The sequence below is a fragment of the Excalfactoria chinensis genome, chromosome 1 (genome assembly GCF_039878825.1).
Source record: "Excalfactoria chinensis isolate bCotChi1 chromosome 1, bCotChi1.hap2, whole genome shotgun sequence".
Taxonomy (NCBI): Eukaryota; Metazoa; Chordata; class Aves; order Galliformes; family Phasianidae; genus Excalfactoria; species Excalfactoria chinensis.
This window is the reverse complement of record NC_092825.1, coordinates 104,519,742-104,542,120: the sequence shown is the minus strand read 5'-3', so window position 1 is coordinate 104,542,120 and position 22,379 is coordinate 104,519,742. Positions and strand designations below refer to the sequence as shown.

General features: G+C 41.2%; 1 protein-coding gene across 4 annotated transcripts in view; it reads right to left on the bottom strand.

The window, feature by feature from the left end:
• Positions 1–22,379, bottom strand: part of AGPAT3 (1-acylglycerol-3-phosphate O-acyltransferase 3) — an 89,963-nt gene that overhangs the window by 28,810 nt on the left and 38,774 nt on the right. For 3 of the 4 annotated variants that reach the window (XM_072335026.1, XM_072335007.1, XM_072335018.1), the window contains exon 2: positions 21,148–21,268. The exons of the other annotated variant lie outside the window; for it this stretch is intronic. The gene's annotated coding sequence lies outside the window, so the exon portion shown is untranslated. The remainder of the gene's footprint in view (positions 1–21,147; positions 21,269–22,379) is intronic. 4 annotated transcript variants of the gene reach the window in all.

Here is a 22,379-nt window from a genome sequence, read left to right as displayed (position 1 = left end):
CATAGAATTAAAAACAAAACAAAACAAAAAAACTCTAACGCCAGTTAAGTTAGCACTCCTCACAGACCAAGGATTTATGGAATGACAAGTGAAATACCGTATAAAAATGCAGCATTTGGATAAATGGCTGTTTTTACATCTGCGCATTGACTCCTCCACATCAAAAATACATGGATCCCAGCTGCCCTCTGGAATCACTCCCAACATGGGCGGATGTTTTCCAGTGTGAGCCATGCAACTGCAAAACAGAAAACCTGATATGTGCTATTGCTGAGGTCAGCAGTCAGTTCGGTCTGAGAACTGCAAACAGAGAGAACAAAACCACAGCTTCCCTGGATTCCTCCAGAGCCAAGGCAGGGAGGACACCCAAGCATTAGTTTTTGAGCCTTCTGTCACAAGTGCGGCTCGGGTTATTAAGGACGGGAAAAGAGCAGCCTTGGAATGCAGAGAAGCCTAGAGCCGAGAACAGGGAAGACTGAAGAGGAATAAAGGCACAGAGCAGGACAGAGGAGCAGAACCCCCATCCATCAGACCATGCTCCCCTTAGTGCATTTGCAATATGAACATTTCTTCTGCCCATCAATTTTCGGTGCCAAGTCAATATATTCAGCACATTATTTCCCTCCTCTTACTACATTCGGTTATTTACATGTCAGAAGAAATCCTCATCACTTTATTTTTTGTCTCCCTATTTGCTGAATCTGTGGAGTAAAATGACAATCTGGCATTCTGACATCAGTCTGATTGCTACTGTCATGTCACAGAGGCATCATTAATGTCACCAACCACAACACTTTGATTTAATCAGGCAGGAGTTACTTAATACTTGGCAGGAGGGGAAAAAAATCTCTATTTCTCTACTCATTTCCTAACTGCACAGGAAGGAAGCCGCATCCACTCAGGTGCACTCTTCACACTGTGGCAGCTCTCTTCAGCTCTGCCCATGCATTAGCTTCCTCCTGCTACACTCACTCCCTATAGACTAGCAAAGCAATCACTGGTCAATCCAAAAATTCCTCAGACACATCAAGAGAATAGTAAACCTAAAATATCTCTTTTGTCTCATCTTCTCACCACACAAACTTTTATTTTCAGGAGTGCAGCTTCTAGTACTGGCCTCCTGAGAAAAACAAAGGTTTCGTTTTTAAGTCTCCCCTCGTCATAGCAATACGTGTACTAAGCAGAAAAACAGTCCATTTAGTAAAGCGCATTTGCTGCTATTCCCCAACACGAGATACAGAATAGTACCTTAATGCTTTGTGAGTCTTATTTTTAAAGTTCCCAAGAACTGAAGTTCCCATCAATTTCCTGTCACTACAAGTCATTTTCTTAGCCGTTTTCCCAGCTAGAAATTTTTTGAACACGGGTTATTATATTTTGAGAACAACATCTTTTTTTTTTTTTTTTTCCTGACATTTCTTTTCATACTGCCATTTCTATTTAGTTCTCTCTGTAAAGATTCTTCCTCTCCCCTGTGTTAATACATTCTTGATGTGTACACCAACGGCATTTTGGTCTTCTTTCTTACTCCCATATATACAGCTAATCAGCCTCTTCGGTCTTGCCCTGTGTGACAGCTCCTGTGAGCACCTGATGATCTCTGCTACACAACTCCAGAATTATTTTCAGTTTCTAGCTTTATACACTAACTGGACTGTATGGGGATGAGCAGAATACACACACGACAGTGACACAGGGGAAATTATCCTAGAACAGCTACAGATGAATGCGTACAACAGACCACGGGATGAGTGGGAGAAGGAGAAAGACTCCAGCTGCTGATGGCATCTTTTCCCTGATGGATTCCTAATGCAGGATGAGAGCAGGTCTTCATATAGGTGAGGCCAAACTGTGGACACCCACCCAAAGCTTGGTTCTTTCCAGACAAAAAGACTGCCAGCAACAAAAACCCATGTGTTGCTTCCAGGTATTCTTCAGTTTTAAGAACACCAAGTTTCAGATGTTTGTTATACATTTTGAACATATCTCTTTTGAGAAGAAGACTCCAGAATATTTCTCTATTGCTCACTTTTGGACATGAGTAAGAAAGCGTATCAGTTCTTGAAATTTTGGAAACAGTTATTGGTCTTAGTATGGAGTCATCTTCGGATTTAATGGTACAATGTACAACCACTAACACAGCTTCTTTTGCCCGATCACCCTCTGTTTGACTGCACACCCAGGCAGTAGCAGAACAGAGGCAGACAGCAACAAATTGCTCCACCACAGCCACACTGAGTGCATACAGGCTATCCCTAACACATGTACTGCTACATCAGGGATCCAAGCTTTGCCAGGGCACATGTTCGCCGGTGATATCTTACTAGTGTTAAACTTAAAGAGCCCAAACACAAATGCAGGGGATCAAAAACTTCCCACCACTGACAACCCTTTGCTTTCCCAGAAATGTATCTGAAAGATTCAAACAGACAAGTGCATTCCTTGCTAAGATTTCCCTTCTCGTTTTTCAGGCATGACTGATGACACTGATTTGAACTACTACTAACAACTTTAACAATATACAAACACTGCTTCAGCACTACACATCATAGAGCATAGAGTACACCCTGAGCTAGAAGTCACCCATAAGAACCACAGAGTCCAACTCCTGGCTCCACACAGGAATACTCAAAATCCAGACCCTACAACTGATAGCACTGTCCAGATGCTCCTTGAACTCCAGCACTGGGGGCCGTGCCCACAGCCCTGTGCATCCCGTTCCATGCCCACCGCCCTGTGGTGCAGCCCCTTTCCCTGCCCCCCAGCTGCCCCTCCCCTGGCACAGCTCCATGCCGTTCCCTCGGGCCCTGTCGCTGTCACACAGAGCAGAGCTCAGCGCTGCCCCTCCGCTCCCTCTGAGGAGCTGCAGCCGCCATCAGGCCTCCCCTCAGCTCCTCTGCTCTGCGCTGAGCACAACGAGGGGCCTCAGCCGCTCCTCACACACCTTGTCCTCAGAGCCTTCCCCATCTCTGTAGCCCTTCTTTGGATGCTCTCTAATAGTTTCATGTTCCTCTTGTATTTTATCATCTGATTGTTTTTACCTCCTTAAGTTCTTAGAATTGCTATGTTTAAAATGTTATTAAAAATAAATAAATGCATGCTTGTGAAATCATAAGCCTTCTGTTACAGTCCAATAGGAAAAAAAAGGATGTTAAGATCTCATATTTGACCACAGGTAACCATTCTTAGATCCCCCTCCCTCCTTGAAATGTCATCCAGTGCATTCTACAGGAAGGCCGGCAACACACTTGGAGCAATAATAATTAAGTCCAAGCTGCCTGAGTTTTCATCACTTCCCAGGTGGTTTTCACAGCCTGCAGTGAGCTTTATGTTGCTATGGCTACTCTTAGAAGCATTTCACCCCTCCTTTAAAACTAATCATTTCACAGTTTCAGTACACGCATACCCAATCAGCCACAGATTCATTTTTAACTCTACCAGCTCTGAAATCTAACATTTGATTTAAAGCATGTTCATCCATTTTCTTTCCTAAGGCAGATGTAATTTAATTATCATCTACCACATTTCTTTCGTTACTCTTAATCTCTTCAGTAGCATTAAGAAGATGGATCTCTCTCACTGTATCTTCCAAACTTCAGCACTAAGTCACAGTTTGACATGCTTTGTTTGCAAAGGGCACCCAAATCTACTGCTGGGGACCAAATGCCTGTGGACCTGTACCTCTGCATATCCCAAGTGAAATGGAAACAGTGCCAGCCTCTCCATAATAGAGGTCTGTTGCAGAGCAGCCAATGCAATGGGCGTGACAAGCAAAGTCCCCGAGGTCAACTTGGTTTGTGTTCGAGAGTAAGAACAGGCTGAGCACTGTAGTCAACTGCTTTTGAACTCTTTCCTCCAGCCTTTAAAATCTCATGTTTTTCCTTAGCTCCAACAAATATGTCAGGGTCATCATTTTGTACATGCCTAATGATTGCTCTCACTGCAGAAAAGAGCTAAAGTAACTGGCCATTAATCTTTAGAAAGCAACTTGCCAAAGAAAGGAATTTAACTTTAACAAGTAGCTCCAAAAGCATGGATTTGTATTTTAATTTTGACTGTCACTTTTACAATCTCATACATGTATAGATACATGGATACCAGAGGACATACAAATGTATCCAATAACATTTCTCTAGAGCAAGACTCCGAGGCACCTTCCTCATGTCCCTGGTCACCCATAGGAATCCATATTTTGGAGATGTCTTGCTCTACTTCCACTTTCCAGCCAAGCATGTCTGGAGAGCTTCCACTGGCTTCAAAAAAAGATGGACAGAGGTAAACGTATTAAAACTTATACTGTTAGGTTGGGTCATTTCCACAGCAAAGATGACTGAAAATCTGCCAAGTTCAACCCCCTCAAGTCATTAAGTTTGAATGTATGGCAATACTATGTTAGACTGGATGAACTTTTCAGTGCACATGGGAGGAATCACAAAATTCTCTGGATCATGAGATTTTAGATATTCAAGATTTCCATGTTTGCAGATCCATGAACAGCAGCCAGAAACAACCCCCTGAAATCTACATTAATTGTCATAGAATTATAAAATCACCAAGGTTGCCAGAGATCCTTCATATGATCGAGTCCAGCTGTCAGCCTGAAGTACTGAGTCTCATCACTGACCCAAATCCCACAAAAAGCTTAAACTTCTCTAGAAACTCATGATTTATTTGAATAGTCTACATCCTTAAAATAGAGTGCCTTGGTGCTATGTGTGTGTCAGGAAGACGCTAGAAGTTTAATCTCCAGGCACTCATCTCATAGACAATTACCGAGTCAATGGAGGACACCTATCTTCTCAGTATAGTTTAAGCTGCCTAAATAAAGCAGCAGAACACAGTGGTTTTATACAAATGTGGTGATATTTAAAGCACAGCAGCCTCTAGATTATGAGCACCTTATCCACAAATAACAGAAGTTATAGAAATAGGTAGTGTTGCGCATTGTGTGACATGATAGTCTACAGATGCACCCAGAAAAGTGAGTTTCCATACCATGCTTAGATGCATGTATTCTTCCTCTGCCTCCTTTAATGATAGAAAGCATGTCCTGGGAGGAGAGGCTGAAAATGGCTGAAAACTTCTGGGTTGTCTAGACTGGTGAAGAGACCAAGAGATGCCCTCATTCCTCTCTGCAACTTCCTATGGATGGGAAGAGGTAAGTGCTAGGCTACTGCTTCCCAGTCCCTTCCAACCAAACAATTCAGTTCTCTCTCATCACTTTGTGCTAGAAGTATGACAGAGAACTTGCCAGGCAAACCTTAATTCTTCTCCCCACTATTCTGTTTTGAGAAAAATGCCAAGTTCAATGTCAATAGCTTCACAAGAATCTGTTGGTAAGGTAATGCGGGCCTAAGTGCCGAAGTTCTCAATGTCCAGGGAACCAATCCAATTTTAAGTCCTTACAAGAGCAGATGAAGTAGACTAATATTTACATACATGAATTAATATGATTTGTATGGATGAGACTTCTGTTATTAAAATCGCCATTCTAAAAGTTCACCGCCCTGAAAATGGCACTCTCCTTTTCAACCAGGCAGGAAAGATCGGGACTTAGAAGAGAAGCAGGGCTTTTTCTGCTGTGCTGCTCCCCTAACAGCCTGCCAACAGGTGCACAAACATTAAGAGCAAATCTGTCTATTTCATTTTGGCTATCTAATTTCCCTAGAAGTCAATATTTCTTAAAAAAAATATTTTAATAGGCAGTCACTGTACAGTTCTCCACTGAACTATTCTCTTCAGAAAAACACAAATCAAATACCATTCGATTAGTGTAATATTTACATTGCAGTAATTCCCAGTGTTCACCATCCTGAGGTCCGGTTGCACCAGACTCTGCACTGACACAGGAACTGCCTCTCCTCATGGTGTGTGAATCATTGCTCTACCAAGTAAAAGTAGAAATCTCTGGATTATTCCTCCTAAAACACCAGACTGATCTGATTCAATCCAAACATACAATAATGGCAAATACTAGTAAAACGTGAGTGAAACTGAAGACAGTATGAGAGATCATGTGCTGAGCTACTGTTTCAAATACTTGAGACCAAGAGAGCAAACCACAACTATGATCAATAAAGCAAATAAAACAAATGGCCAATGAAATTAGATAGCTCATTAAAACACCTCAAATATATGTAGGTTCCTCCAAAAGCGATGCCTCCTATTTATTTCCAAGGAAACTACAACAGATACAAAGAGCACAATAACACTATCTGAAAGAGCAAATTCTCAGCTTCACAACACTATTTTTCAACATGGCCATCACCACTAGCAATGCATTTTCACCAGCAATGAACAAGAGCCCTCATGCCACACTTGTAAAAATCCACACCAGCAAAGGTGACTCACTGTTTCACAGTGGCTATTTCATTGCTAGGAAAAGGTTGCCTATGCAGTCCATCATTTATTGGCCTGAACAGATGGAAGGCAGAAGATGCAAAATCTAGACTAGGGTGTGGCTGTGGCAGGACAGTCCAGCCAAGACTGGCAATGTGCTCCATGGGTGTGAGGTCTGATGTTATCACATTGCAAGAGAAAGCTTGTCCTCTTCTCTGGCTGACTGCAGTAGTTCCAGCTTTCATCTCAGCCAGCATTGCCATGTAGCAGTCAGAGTTCATGGTTTGTCTGGGTTCCAGGAAATACAGAAGGATCACCCCTTTCTGCACCCAAAAGACAGTGTGAATCACTTTACACAGTGAAGGCTGTCTTGAACATTTTCTTCAATGGGGAATTCACATGTTGCCACTCCATGGACTGCCATTTTAGCTCTAGCTCATAGAAGTGGCACTACACCTCACTACTGATAGTGATATGATCTAGGAAATGTCATCCTCAGACTCAAATAGGTTCTATAGGTCCTGATAAACTTACATATGGTGTTTTTTCTGTTTCCTGTGTGAGCATTCATGGGACACACAAGAAGCACACTTGACAATATTCTAGCACTGCCACCATCATTTCCAACACACTGAAACTGACATTCAGCTCCATACACAGCTCCGTGGTCATAATCTGCTGATCAAGATGCTCTTCATTTCGTGGTGTGACAGCTGTGCACAGGGGTAAAAAACATGACTAGTCTTTCATGTCACTGATGCCACTACTGAGATGCACCACCCAACACCGCACTGCACTCACATCCACTGTTTGGTCTCCATCAACATTCAGCAAGAATCAGTGAATGTCAGTGGGTGCCATTTTTTCCACAAGGAGGAATTCAGCAACACACCTTTGCTTCTTACACACTTCCATGTCAGATCCCATGGTGTCAGACTGCCCCTCTGCTGCCATCAGTCACATGGCAACAAAATGCAATGGGATACTGGCACACCACCATCATCTGCCTCTGATGCCGTGGGCCAAAATCATAAAATAGCAGGCACTGCTTTTGGAGCAGCCCTTGTACATGCAATTATAGTATAGGCCTCATCTCTTTCAACTTTTCTTAAAAAACAGACAAACAATTACTGAAATACAGAACCCAACATTAACCAAAACGTTGTGATCTGAATTATTTTGCTCTTTACTCAGAAAAAAATGCATGAAGGAAATCGAAACATTAAGCAGCAAAATAAGTCCGTGTTCTGACGCTACTGAAGTTACAAAGCAGGACCAGAAACATAATAAATTTCCTGAGGAAGTAATGACTGAGCAAAGATGATAAGCTGATGCCTCGTGTACTTACAATAACTGCAAACTCTAATTTTGGACTGCAGGTCATACAACTTGTATATACAATGGATTGCTGCAATATATTTTGTGAGGTGTTTCAGAGCAAGGGAGCCAGATACCCATAAAAAAACAGATCCCCTCTGCATCCTCAGATGAATTCCTTGAGAGTTTGAACTACATTCAGCCCAGAAGGTGAACAAAATGGCTCCTATCCAGCAAGCTAATAAGGGTGCTCCAATCTGGGAGAAGCAAGAGATCACAGATGGAATTACAGAAAAACCAGGTTAATCTCTCAATATGCAAAGTCGATTCCCTGCTGAACTGGTGATCTCTGATCCTAATCACTCCAGCTCTGCCTGAGGACATTGTGAGAGAATTGCGGCAGCCATAGTAAACAACAAACAAACAAAAAGTCTTTCTAGGTATTTTCTACAGAGCGTATGTGTTAAAAATTAGAAATAATAAATGTTTACCCACGTCAGTTAATGGTAAGAAACACTAAATGAAGCAGCAACGAATTAAAGAGCTAAACAAACTAAATCCAACAAAGCCGAGGAAGCGCTGAAGTATTCTTGTTAAGGTCTCGTCCATAACTAAGGAGAAAGCAGCTGTCATCAAACCTTTTCCCAAACAAACGGATGATGTCATTAATTTTCTCTTGAACCTTAAGGTTGTTGAGGAAGAGGATCTGATCTAATACCAGTTAATTCCCACTCTGTGCAAAATTGTAATCTGTCCTGCAAACCAGATTTGACCTGGATTCGAGTCAAGAATTTGTGAGTTAACAAAAGAGGGAAAAAATATATTACATGACAGATGCATACGCTATGCTGGTGTGTATGCCGTGCACACAGTTTTATACTTCTATTGGTACCAAAGCATAACTGATACAATACATTCCGGTATTAAGTCAAGACATGGAGAATTAATAAAACCCACAATTTTTCACGTACACACCTATGACAGAAACATTCTTGGGTTAAAAAAACAAACCCAAAAAACTATGGCTGTTTACACTTTTATTCTCTTTGTTCATTGTTGTTTAACTTTAGAACTGTAACGGCACTAATGTAGGACCTGTTTTCTTGAAGATTTTGAAGACTGAAGAGGCCAGTAACCATGCACGTCTTAATTTGTGCTGCTATGCTGTACGGCTGCAAGCTTACATATCTACAGAAATTCACTGCAAAGCTGAAATATAAATAAACTCATCAATATTAGAAGTGCGTGTGTACACACATTGAGGAATGTAGGCTTGTAAACAGCACAGGCGTAACTGCCTGGAGGATATACTTGGCAAAAACAAAGACAAGAAGATCACCCCCACAGATTTTAATTTATTTGTCTCTTCGTTGCTTAATGAAACAAACAAACAAAGGAACCCACACAATGCTCTGGAGAACCGTCTTCTGCAAATTCACATCCCTCAGAAAGCCTTCCAATTGTGGCCATATTAATTACAACTCCAGCAGGCTTTATTTTACAGCTGAAGCGGCATGTAATTTTTCCACTAAAACTAGTCAACAGATTGCACTCAGGATTCAAAAAATTGTTATTTACTCCAGACATAGTTCGACAAACTTCCAAGATTTCTTTTGGCTGGAAGTCTTAGGCATATGTAGAAACATCCAGAAACGAAGCCAGCCCAGAAATCTAGGGCAGCTCTGTGTTACTTTTCTTGCTTTCCCAAAGCCCAAACAGACACCTTGCTGAGGGCTTTAATGTGCAGGAAAAGCCAGGAACACTCAGCCTCCATCCCTGTGCCCAACTTGCCCTGCCCCAGGTGGGGCTGCTTGCCCTCAGCTTGCAGCAACCCACCTGCCTGAGATTTCTTTTGAGGTGCTGAAGACATGGGTGGCACAAATAATGTGAAAGAAACACACACCCTGACTGCGAGCCTGTAAGAGCCTGATTTCCATGTTCCATACCAAGAGACACAACTACACGAACCAAGAGCATGAAAATTACAGAAATTTAAAAGCTCTCACAATGAAGAGGAAAGACGACTGCAGTTTTAACAAATGTTTCCTATAGCATCGATCACCCCTATGCTCTCAGAGGAATAAAAGTATACAGCAACCTTGAACAACAGCAACAAAACTGAGTCCCACTGCACCTAAATGGGCATTGTCACGGGTGGGCAAAGATTGAGGGATGCTATCTACAGCTAGCAACAAGTTATTAAGTGGATCAGCCTACAAGAGCATTTCAAAAGGACCACCACGTTTCAGCTCGCTCAAGAAAGCATTTTAAAGAAGCTATGAAAGCATTTTAAAGAAGCTATCACCATAGAGCACAAAAATTCAACTTACCAGTACAAGTAATAGGCTAAAGCCAGCGCAATGAGTGTGGCACAGACTCCCGCTAGCAAGCATGCACCCGACTGGCCTACCAACATCTTCCCAATCTGTTATTGATTAATAAAACAAAAAAAGGAGTAGAAAAAAATGCAGGGGCAAAAATGGGCGATGCGAGTCCTCGCTGGGAAAGCAAATCAGTCTTGACATGGAGGAGGGATTATGATGACAAAAGCACATCGAGGTAAATCTGGAAGCACTGCAGCTGCTAAAACTGCTGGCTCAGCAACAGGAAAAAAATCTGGGCGTCCTCTTCTTCACTTGGCTTCCTAAAACACAGCACTAAATGAGCCCCTCTTACCTCCAAGAATGAGCACGTGATGGGGGCATAAGTGGACTCCTATTTGAAATAGGTAATACTTCTCAATAAATATTACTGTCAGGTGGTGTTGCTCACAAACCAGGCTTTTGTTCTAATCCGATAATCTTCTTACAGCAAATTACCAGGCTACGATCAACTGGATTCGCTCATGTGGTGAGGTACGTATACCCAGCACTGCTGTTTGACACATTTTGTGTTAGGCTAGTTTTTTTTAAGAGCTGAGAAAAGACAAACTCTAGACACTCTAGACAGTAAGCAAAAGGAGGCTCTCACCCCACCTCAGCCTGTCTCTCTCCCATGCAAGGAACCAACACAGGGTTTGTGAGACCAGGGCTGCAGAGAAATGGTTTGGTCTGCACCCAAGTATAGGCTTTCCAGGACTGAAGGACTATTTGCCCCAGCACTGCAAAGAAGGGAGGTCTTAACACAAATAAAGGGGCTTTGCAACCAGCTGGGTGGTTTTTTTGCAGAGGGGAATTTGGTAGGCTGCACTGCCTTTACCCTTTCCCTGCAGCTCTTGGAGGAGAGCTCAACCATTCTACAGGAGATGACATTTTCTCTCTTCTTATTCAGGGCTCTGGGTAGGCTTGAGCCACTACATGCCTGATCCAGCAGCCTTTTTTACAGGCAAGCACTAGAGGAGGCCAGAGATGAGAGGCAAGAAGTCTGTAGTCACATGCTGTGCGCCTGGTGCCCATTGGGCCATTTTGTGGTCTCAACAGTCCCAATGGAGACCAAAGGCAGCAGCCATGCAGTGATGGGCTGGTGGGAGAGCATGGTAACTGCTCACCTACAACTACACCAGTGTCCTCAGTGCTTTGATGGTTGTTTCAACTGGTGTAACTGATTCCCACGAGGGAATCCTGGTTAGACCACCAGGAAGAACAGAAAGAAATAAAATCCAAACACAATCCTTAAACACTGAATTAAAATTGAAGAGGTTGTTGAGCACCCATCACTTCTGCTTTCTGACCCAACTCCAGCACTAGTGCTGCAGTAAGCTGTAGGATGATTCTGGCCCTTATGAACCCCTGGTTGCCCTGCACATGTGGCCACAGAGGTTTTAGTGAAATAGGAGGAGAGGGCAGAAGCACTTAAGCAAAAAGAAACAGGAAATAGTACAATCAAAGGAACTCACAATGCTTGCAACTATTTAGAAACATGGCCAAAAAGGAAACGAAGGACTGGATTTGAAAATCACCGGCCAATAGGAGATTTCATCAGGCAGGAAGTTCAGCAGAGCTGGGCAAAAAAATGCAGTGAGTATAAGAAACCACCTCCCTTTTAAAAGCAAGCCCAAGATAAGCATGCCACGTTCTAGAAAGTACACTGAGAAGGTTTCCGTTTATCAGGTCATGCATGAAATCAGCTTCTCGGTCAGGACAAAAACATGCAGTATTCATGAATTTAAGGAAAATTTCAAGTGCCCTCTCAGTGCCAGTTCAATAGGTCCTCCTATCCTGTTGTATCTTGAGCAAACTCCAGGGCTATTTCAAACACTTTTTCAATCTCACCCGTAACTCAGTCACATTTCTGACATGATAACACAGGCACAAAGCCTTACTGCTATCTACTTCTTTGTCAGTTGAGGAGGCAGTTTGCACCCAAACCCACTGCTTGGGAATAAGCTCTTGTGGGATACAAAGGGATTCCTATGGGTTGTATTCCCCAGTCTCATTTGGAGACTGGTCACATACAAAGTTCTGTATTGAAACAAAAACCTCAGAGACAAACACGCATAGTTCAGAGATGGCAGGAGGTTTTCAGACATTCACAATCTGCAAGCTGGTGCTATCAATGTTGCTGTAGGTGAAGCTGAATCACCAGTTTCCAGGACTGCTGACCAATACTTTTCCAGGCCACAAAATTCACTGCAGAAAATACATATAATGGAATATAACTGAGCAAAGGACAGCCTTACAATTTTGTAAATAAAACAACAAAACCAAAGTAGCAATTATCTAGTGACTTCATTTAATAAAATAATTAGGAATTTGAATAATTGTCTATATCTGGAACAAATCTTACTTGTTATTTCTATTATAAAAACAATTCTAAAATTATAGTGCTTGTATTCAAAAAGGGACTCTATGATACCAACCTTACATAACAAACAGAAAGGAGTTATCTAACAGAAGCACTATTAGTACAAAATGATTTCTGAGTAATAAGCCTCTTGAACTGTGTGAAATGATCAATGTTATATAATTAAACAGTGTTGCCAATCTTAGTCTCCGATGATTAAGAAAAACCTCAACAGCGTCCACTCATCTTTAAGATTACACAAAATGCCCTGCTCCAAGTGGTTGAGTTTGCAAAGTGCGTGGGAATTCATTTTTTGCATTCAGATCAAGTACAGAAGAAATTCAAAAGCATTTGTGTAACTACACGCAAAACTGTAAAACCTAGAGGCCCATCCAAAAGTCCAATTCCAGCCACAAAAGCTGGTGGCTTTAAATATAAGGGTAAGTAAACAAAGTAGGAGGAGGAACACAGGCATGGAGGCAGCATTTATAAATGTGAGTCTTCTTCTAGAGAAGTTTGTGTGAAACTGGAAAATGCTTGGTTTTCTTACCTGCTTTTTTCTTACAGTTTTCTTACCAGTCAAAACCAGGGACAAACAAAAATAGTCCCATCCACCACCATTCAATATTTAAATATTGTAAGAAGGAGGATACACTTTGCTTTCTTGATGGTAAATTACACATAAATCGACGCTCCAGCAAAAGAAACAGAGTCAACCAGGAGATAGCTGTCAACATGCAAATATGCTTCTGCTGAACAAGGAGAAGCTTCTGACTGTGGCTAAAGTCTCAGCCAACACTGTATGCTCCCCTACTCAAGTTCAAAGCTTTTCTTTGATGTAATGCACACTAATTGGGAAGAAATTGTAAGTTCGTTTTTCAAGAAATTCTCATTTGCTTTAAATTTTAGGTAGAAAACACTATTTTCTGCAAGACAGGAGCAATGTGATTTATTTTATGATTGTAGCCACAGTGATACTTCCTCACAGCTTCTAAGGGGTTCAACCTGGGAAGGAGGTGTGGAGCACGTAGGAGAAGGAGGGAAGATGAAAGCTGTTGTTCTGAAGTATTTGGCTTTGGAAGATCTCAGTAGCAAGAGAGACAAGGAATAAAAATACCAAACACAGAAACTGTAGGTGTTTTGCTGATCAACTGTCACTCACAGGGCTTCCCATAAAACTCTGTTGTTTAGAGCCATGAAGGAATAATAGGTGAAATAATAATAGGTGAAAAATGTGGCATGGAATAACAACAGACTGAGAACCCGAACAGCTTCTCTGTCAGCCCATGCAAGCTGAGTTGGCACACAGAATTGTACTGGGGAGATTGATTCCATGGAGTAGTTTGTTCAGTGCAATGTTACTTTGTACAGACTGTCATTTACAGACCAATGGGAAGAATGCAAGAAAAGTGGTGTAATAGATAAGTCAAATCACTCCCCTCTGCATTGTACAGGATCCAACTTTTGTTCTCTTTCCTGCCACCTCAGCTGTCATCAGGAGTATATTCCAACCCAACCCAACAGCTAGGCTTCTTTCAGGTGATTTTATTGACAAATATTTCACAATGTTGTTATCAGCCTGAATTCATAGTTATCCCTGTAGTCAGTTCTCTTTTTGCATATACATAAGACAGATATCTTTCAAAAAAAGATAGAGCAAGCTATCAAGCAGACTGATAGCAAAAGTAAATACATGCTGGGCAAAGTTTTTTGTTCTGTGTTCTCCGACAAGATCACACCAGCCTGTTCTGGCTTGAATACCAATACTGTCAGCAGCCACACACCACACAGCCTTTTCTGTGTAAATGAAATCAAATAAAGAAAAACAAGCCAAAACCACAACCAAAGAACAACCCACCCACCAAAAGAAGAAACAAACAAACAAAACACTTGGACACCTCGTTTTGATTGTGGATTTGAACTCCATAAACATGAAATGTGTTTTCACATATGGAGAAATCTTTCTGAATTAGAACCAGCACACTTTATAAATACAGTATTCTGCTCATTCAAAAAATTAACTTGGAAGTGGAAGGCTTGTATGCCATTAAAAGGTTGGACTGGTGTTGGCTATTCAGCTGGGACACCCTATAGAAGCTGTTCGGCATAATAGCTGATATGTTTTAAAACCCATGTGAGAGAAAGACCCAAAAAGGAATGTTTGTAGATCTTCCCACGTCTTAAAATCTTCTATCTCCTTCCACGGTAACACACACAGGTTTTGAACACTAGCAAAGATCAGAAATCAAGGACCTTTTAGCGTTTTCATGATTCAGTTTTCTCTGCCTACCTTTCTCCCAACAGTGGCCTTTTAATACAATGTTGGAGAGGGAGGTAACTTAATTGTCTTTCTACCAAAGACTAGGGATACTTGAAATGAGTAGTCCACTAGAAATGCATGCTTCTGTTGTTCCAGAGGGCTACTTTGCTCAAGGTCTACTCCACAAGTGACAGTAAAAGCACCGAAGTTTTCACCGATGCTCTCTGCTCTTGTTATCATCATGTCATGCACAATAGCTCAGACTGGATCTTTACAAAACAATGTTTAACGATGGCTGTGAGTTCCTTCTCAGCCCTACAGGTGCTACAGCACTGACTCTCATCTCACTGTGTGAGGTTTCTCAATAGCCTAACCCAAGCAAGGTGGGCAATCACGTGTATGGAAATTTCTACATTACAACCACACCATCACCACCACTCCTGTTAGAGATATACAGCATCACTGGAGCAGAGATTGTTTTCTGTTACCTGATAGAGTTATAAAGCACCAAAAGTGTCAGGTGAAATTAGCAGTATAAAAGTAGGCAACCATTTCTCTTGGAGCTTGCAGCATTTCAGAACAGATGGACCGCCAAGCCAAAAGTTTCTCTCCAACATTCAAAAGAACAGAAGCTAATTAGTAAACAGAGGTGTTTACTGTACCAAAGCCTTACATTTAAAAGAGCCTGCATGCCATGTTTGATTTTGGAATGCCATCGTTCTAGCTTGGCACTGCTCTTCTGAAGCTCCTCAGCCAGAAAGCATAATGGTTTGAGAAGCAGCATTTATGCTCTTATGATTCATTTTTATTTGCTAGAATAATCCTTAGCTCACCTGCAATTATATGCAAAAAAATCAGATATTCAAGGACATTAACAACTGCCTGCAGTTCAATGTTTTGTGTTCATATAGAACACATTTACAGACAGTGAGTCTAGCAAACCAAGCTAGCTTCATTTTGAATAAACAAACTGCTCTAATTACCAAACTAATCTAAAAGAATCAATATTTCTCCAATCAAGATATATTACAAGAACCTTCATGCTATTTACTCAGTAATCTATAATTGCTTCTTAAGTCCGCAGACTACACTGTTCACTTTCAAGCCCATTAAATGTGAGATAGTTATTTTGTTTCATTCTATTTATATTCCTATTACCTCCATTATAAGCAGTCAAATTTTGGAAATATTTGTAATAATTGAAACTTCTCTGGATTAATAAGAAAAGTATATTTCTGTAACCACGTTCATCATTACTTTCAGGCGACTGGAAGCTTATTTAGATGCTTGGTTTGACTGATTTCTCAAGAGTCCCTACTCCAGGCACTCCTAGAGGCATACTCAATTTATACTTAGGGTCAGCATGCCCTCTTGTTTGCTTGTATTGATATAGGCTGTCTGAGTATTTGGGATCGATGCATATTATTTTAAGGACCAATATATTAATTGCTCGGGTTGGAAAAGACCTTAAAGATCATCAAGTCCAACCACAACCTAACCAACAGCTAAAGGCAGCCCTCTGCTAAATCATGTCCCTGAGCACCACATCCAAACTGTTTTTAAACACATCCAGGGATGCTGACTCAACCACCTCCCTGGGGAGCCTATTCCAGTGCTTGACAACCCTTTCTGTACAGAAGTTTTTCCTGATATCCAACTGACATTTACCCTTTGCTTTTAGCTTAGCAAAAGGAATTGGTGTGTGTTAGTTCTAAAATGTTCCAGTTCAGCTTTAGCTTTGCTCAGTATGTGGATGGTTTTGTTTTCCACAGTCCTTGCCTCACTGAAGCCACAACAGGCTGCTTTTATCTATATGCTATATACTGGGAGCTTCTCTGTATCCACCAGGCGCAAGGACTTCTTCTTGGGTTTCATATAAATTGTTTTGAGTCATAGAATACCAAGATAAAAAGTTATTCATTATGGAATAACAAGCAATAGAAATTTGTCAAACTGGGGAAAAACAGCTGAAGATCAGCCAAAGGTCACTGTGATTAAGCTGAAGATGAAATAAAAGGGATGAAGTCGGCAGTCTTCTGACATCTGAAGGCCTGTATTGCACATGTTCACATGATATTAGCATATATTAGCATATATTAATGAGTTCTTGGAGAAGAATGAATATGTAAGCCAGTTCCAGGAAATATATCACATACTTATGTCTTAACTGTGTATATGTAGAATCTGAGAGTGCACTCTTGATTTGTCAAGTCACCACCCATTAGGTATCATGAATAAAGGAATACCTATTTTCTGACACAGTTCTTCTGGACTTTCTAATGATAGAATAAATTTTACAGCAACCACTCATTCCTGACCTGTAAAAACAAGAAATATCTTAAGCTAAGATGTAATCCCAAGCACTATGCTTGCTCACAGACATTAATAATACAGACTTCTCTGAGGTATACACGTCACAAGACTAAGCAGCATTGCTATACCTGCTCTACAAAAGAAAAGGAATTGCAGGATGAAATGGTTCTCTGTATGAGCCCTTCTGCTGCCTTCTTCAGATACAGATCTAAAGCATCAAGATGATTCCTTACTGAGTATGGCAGAAGCTCAGGAAGGGGGAAGGAGTATCTTCCTTGAGAGTCATCCAGAAATGACTTGCTAAACCACTGCCAGACAGGCCCAGCAGCACAGCAGAGCAGTCTGAGCTGCTGTTCTATACATACACACTGGTTTTCTGCCATGTTGGAACAACTGCTAAAGCAGTCCAGCCACTACAGGCATCATCTACAGTGCAGTGGAGGGTCACAAAGATGATGAAGCACTCAGAATATCTCTTGTATGAGGAAAGGCTGAGAGATTTGGGACCGTCCAGCCTGGGGAACAGAAGACAGCAAAGGGATCTTATCGGTGTTTCTGAATACCTCAAGTGGTGGAGTCATATGGATGGGGCCAGGCTCTTTTCAGTGTGTACAGCTGGAAGACATGGGGCAATGGCCAAAACTGGAACATGGGAAGTTCCATTTCCATGCAAACATATGAAAGAAATTCTTTGCTGTCAGAATGATAGAGCACTGGAAAAGGCTGCCCAGAGAGGTGGCCTTCCTACCCTGGACATATTCCAGACCCACCTGGATGCTTTCCTGCTCAACCTATTGCAGAGAACCTGCTTTAGCCAGGGGTTGGATTCTGTGATCTCCAGAGGTCCCTTCCAATCCCTGTGATTCTATGATTTACCAGCCATTTTCTGTCACAGATATATGTAGTTGCACAAACTTCAACCTCTCAATCTTGGGCCATACCACATTTGTGCATCAGGCCACTGGTCCAAATGAACATGAACCTCAAAATCATGGCAGAAACAGAGACTCTCTTAAGAAGACAATGAAGGTGCAGAGCCTTGAGACAAAATTGGCCTTGCTTACATGGAAAAGTAATAATGTCTGCTGCAACTGCATTCACATTCCCACCTGTACTCTCTGTTGCTTTAGAAAATACTACCAAGATGTTCTAAATGTGTAGCCTTCACAACTTACTGAACACACAAAAACAATTGCTCCCAATACAATGCTTATATTATCAGAGCAATTATTAAAAAAAAAACATGCCTTTATAACGTCCTACAAAGCATTTGTAGTTTGGATTATTTTTATCTCCCAAAATAAATAGCTTGACTAGGAATTCAGTAGTCAGAGGATGGCTAAACAAAGGAAGTTGCCTGTATATTCCAGGTCCATGCTGCATGTATTTTAAATGAACTGGGCATTAAAGCAAACTTAGTATTAAAGAAGCCTTTTGCAAGAGGCTAAGAAGCATATAAATCAAATTTTAAGAACCTTAATTAGGACTCAAGTTGCATTTAGACACCTGCTCCTAGGAGCAGCAATTACCAAAGACAGCCTATGGATCTTTGATTTCCCCTAAATCTTCCTGTGCTCAAATTGGTTCTTGACCACGCTAGTAGGACTGACCAGTGGAGGGTCCTGATCCCAAGGTAGCCAACACCTTTTGACAGTGCTGTTCCTTTCTCTCAGCCTCCAATGGAACAAAACATTGTGGCGTAGTCCCACTGTTTTCAAATATCAAGAGGACCGAGTGCTTCACAAAACACAGCTGGTACATTTGTTTCTTTCAAATGAAAATGAAGAGAGCTGACCTTCTGTTGCCTCTCTCCTATATGCAGGCTCAATAGTTAGGGGAGACATACTCAAGTGAAAGATGTGATAACAATATTCTCTCCATACTGAAATAGCTGCATGCAATAACTCATACAATAAACAAACAAAAAAATCCAACACTGAAAAACAACCCAACCTACTCAAGTGTTTCTAAACTACCAAGGAAAACTATTCCTTCTTTATTTTTACAATGTCCCAGCTCAGTGTGCTATCTATTAAAAACAGATGGGAAAGAACATTACTTTTCATGTTGTGCAAAATAGACTCTTGGCTTAAATATCATCCTACACCAGACTAACAGTAGGGAACATGTCCCTGGTAGCAGCTTTTCAGAGCCTACCAGAGTAGAGGCCTCTGCTTTACAGGCTTTGAAGCTGCCTCTTAATGCTGATAAAACAAATATGAAAACAGAGAATGTAAACAGTTTCCAATGTATTCTACATCTCTCCTTGCTTGAACTAAAGGAAACTCTTCTAATTGTGACTGTCATTACTGAGGAAAATATATCCCTGAGGATGATACACTGTAAGGACAAAACCAGCAGGTGATACCTACAGGACCTCTGCTTACGCAGAAGCCCCAGGAAGAAAGGACAGCCATTAGAAGAAGCGCTGCCATAATTCAGTCTCCCTGCACTTCATTCCCTCACCTCATCAACTGTGTGCCCGTTGGTACCAGTTGTGCTCTTGTTCATGAAATGGAGATTTGTTCTGCGTCAGAAGTGTCCACTGGGACACTGAAAAGCTCTCAGTGAAATTTCTCTAATCCATATTAATATATATCGACTCACTCAGTGTTTATCTGAACAATCAAGAAGGCGAAGGCTGAAGGAATTATTCAGGGGATTATTCAACCTGTGCAGCTTCCAGCATAGCCTCACTTGGGACATTTCATTTTCAGGAGAACCTTCCATGCTCTATTGACCTGAGATAAAAGAGTCAGGCACGTACTATGTAAGGCATAGACACCAGGCTTTGCTGTCTGCAGGGCTGGGTAAGAGAAACCCAGATTCTCTCTTCTCCAAACAGAAACAGAGCTTAAAAATTCACCAGCTATGCACAGTTCATACAACCCTGTTCCCCCAACATATCTTAGCTTCTCGCTAGCACTCAACATTGATGGCCTTTTCAAGCTTTACACAAAAAAGGGGGAAAAAAAAGCAAAAATTGCAGCCATAAAAACTGAAAAATAAGTTACAAAGCAGCAAACACATAAAAACAGGCTTTGGTGCATTTCTGTGGCATTGCTTTTACACAGCAACAAGCCCAGGAAAAAACTGCAGAATCAGCTCTGAAAGCAGCTGGTCACCATCACAGCGTAACAAGGCTGTTTCATCTGTGACCCTCACCCACCAAAGCTGCAGATGGTCAGCATTAACCAGATCCAGGTAGAATGGCTAATTGTGATCCAAGAATATGTGGGGCTTGCAGAAGTGATAATTTGTCCATCCAATACGATCTGGGACAACTGCTCTCTTTAAAGCAGGATAAAAAAAGCAACTTCAAACGGGGTATACCTTTGCATGGAGTGCATACAGACTGTAGTTGATAAGTATGCATTGCTTTGTGAGACTGAGCTTTGAAGGGACTCTCACAGAAATGAAAGTTTTGTGGGAGATGACCTGTCCTATAATAGACCTTGAAAGGTTATAAAATACCAAGGCAACACTGTGTGTTTGCAAAATCACCAGAGTTAAATTACTTTCCTATATAAAAAAGCCACTGACAGCCCATGAAGGGGGCAGAGTATCACAGAGATCATCATTAAAATGTCAACAGCTGACACTAGCCACTCCATTTTTAAAATCTTGCCCTGGAAATCTCCGTCCTATTGCTTTGTCAGTGGGATCTCATCAGGTTTTCACTTTTGCTGCCACCTTCTATGGGGGAGAGACCACAAAGAAACATTTTTGTATCTGGTTACCAGGCAAAATTTAAAGGCTGTTTGGCTTAAAGGCAGCCCAGTCTAAGATGAACTTCAGACTCAGCTGTCAAGAGACTTCTAGGAACTCTGTAAGAAGCACTTCAAAGCACATTAAGGCCACAGTTCCAAGTACAATTCAGGAGGGAGGAAATTATTTAGCATTTAAGGAGTTGCCCTCATCAGGGTTTATCTGTGGCTGAGTCTTTGCTGCCATTAATACCAGCATGTACAGCATGCATGAAAGCACAAGAGTCAATTCTACAGCACACACCAAGCTGAAGCGCAGGTTTCCCTAAACTAAATTCAAAGAGTGGGAGATGTTTGATGCCTCTCCTGGCAATCCATAGAGATCTATGAGAAAAACGAGATGTGCACTCCCCTTTTTTTTTCCTAAAAGCATCTAATTGCTACAGACAAAACACAAATACAAAAACGTGGGGAAGATTTCTTTCTTACCACCACCACTGTGGACCACTTCTGGCACCTGGCAACACTCAGAGCAACAGAAGAATTCCCATCTCCTCCCTCCAGGAAAGTACCACTGCTTATGTTTCAAGAGATTTGCCTTCTCATTTGCCTATAAGCAAAAAAGATATTCTTCAATGAATGAGGGTAAAAATATTTTGTTTAAAAGCAAAACACGATGCAAATAGCAGAGAGCTTCTAACCCCGCTCACCCATTCGTTAGCTCAAACTTTCCCTATAAATGTTAACTGTCTTTCGCTTTTCTTTAGGCAAAGAAAAAGAGAAAACAAAACCAAAAGGTGACTTTGTCCCTCTTCCCATGTACTAATGTTGCACTCTGCTCCACATGCATCAACTATCTTTACTTTCAGAAGGCCTGGCTGGCACATATCTATGAAGTTAAAAGTAAATGTGTTCAATTTCTATTTAGTAGTGAAATCGCAGCTTCTATTCAAAATGAGAAGGGCTTTGCATACTGAAGAACTAACCTATTTTTCCTAGCTTTACTAATAAGCATAACAAAGTGTATTTCTTCTACCTACAAAATCCCATCTTCATAGAAGTTATTTGAAAATGAAGCAGAAGCAATTATCTATTCTCAAAACACACACTTAATCCCTATATTTTATTAACAGTGGGTTTTTTTATGATCTTGAAGCAATTAAGTTAATCATTATTTAATTTTAGATTTACGGAACTGAAGCTTTACTTCAGATGCAAGCTCACTTTCCACATAATTTAGTCTCAGTAATTAGAGATGCACTTTACCCAGAGGTGGCTTGTTTAAAGCGTGCTGTCTGATTTCACAAGCCCTGCAAACTATATGCAACGTTTATGTAGAAATCTACGGATCAAAACTACAAACCAAGAACATCCCTCAATAAAACCAGATTTAACAGATTGCAAACCAGTTCTTCTCAAAAATAAGTGATAACAATAAAGCCATCCAAACATCTATCCTGCAATTCAGGTAATCACAAAACATTTCCCAAACCCACCACTACTTTTACCAGAGTTTAAAGATGATGAATCATAGTCTATCCTGAGTTGGAAGGGACCCATAGCAATCATTGAGTCCAACTCCCAGCTCCACATAAGACCATCCAAAAATCAGGTGATATTTTAATCAGGTCTGATTTTAATCAGGATGTAGGGCCTGCATGAAAATGCATGCATCTAAGAGAATGCCCAGCAGACATCTGATACTGGAAGTAACCAGAACT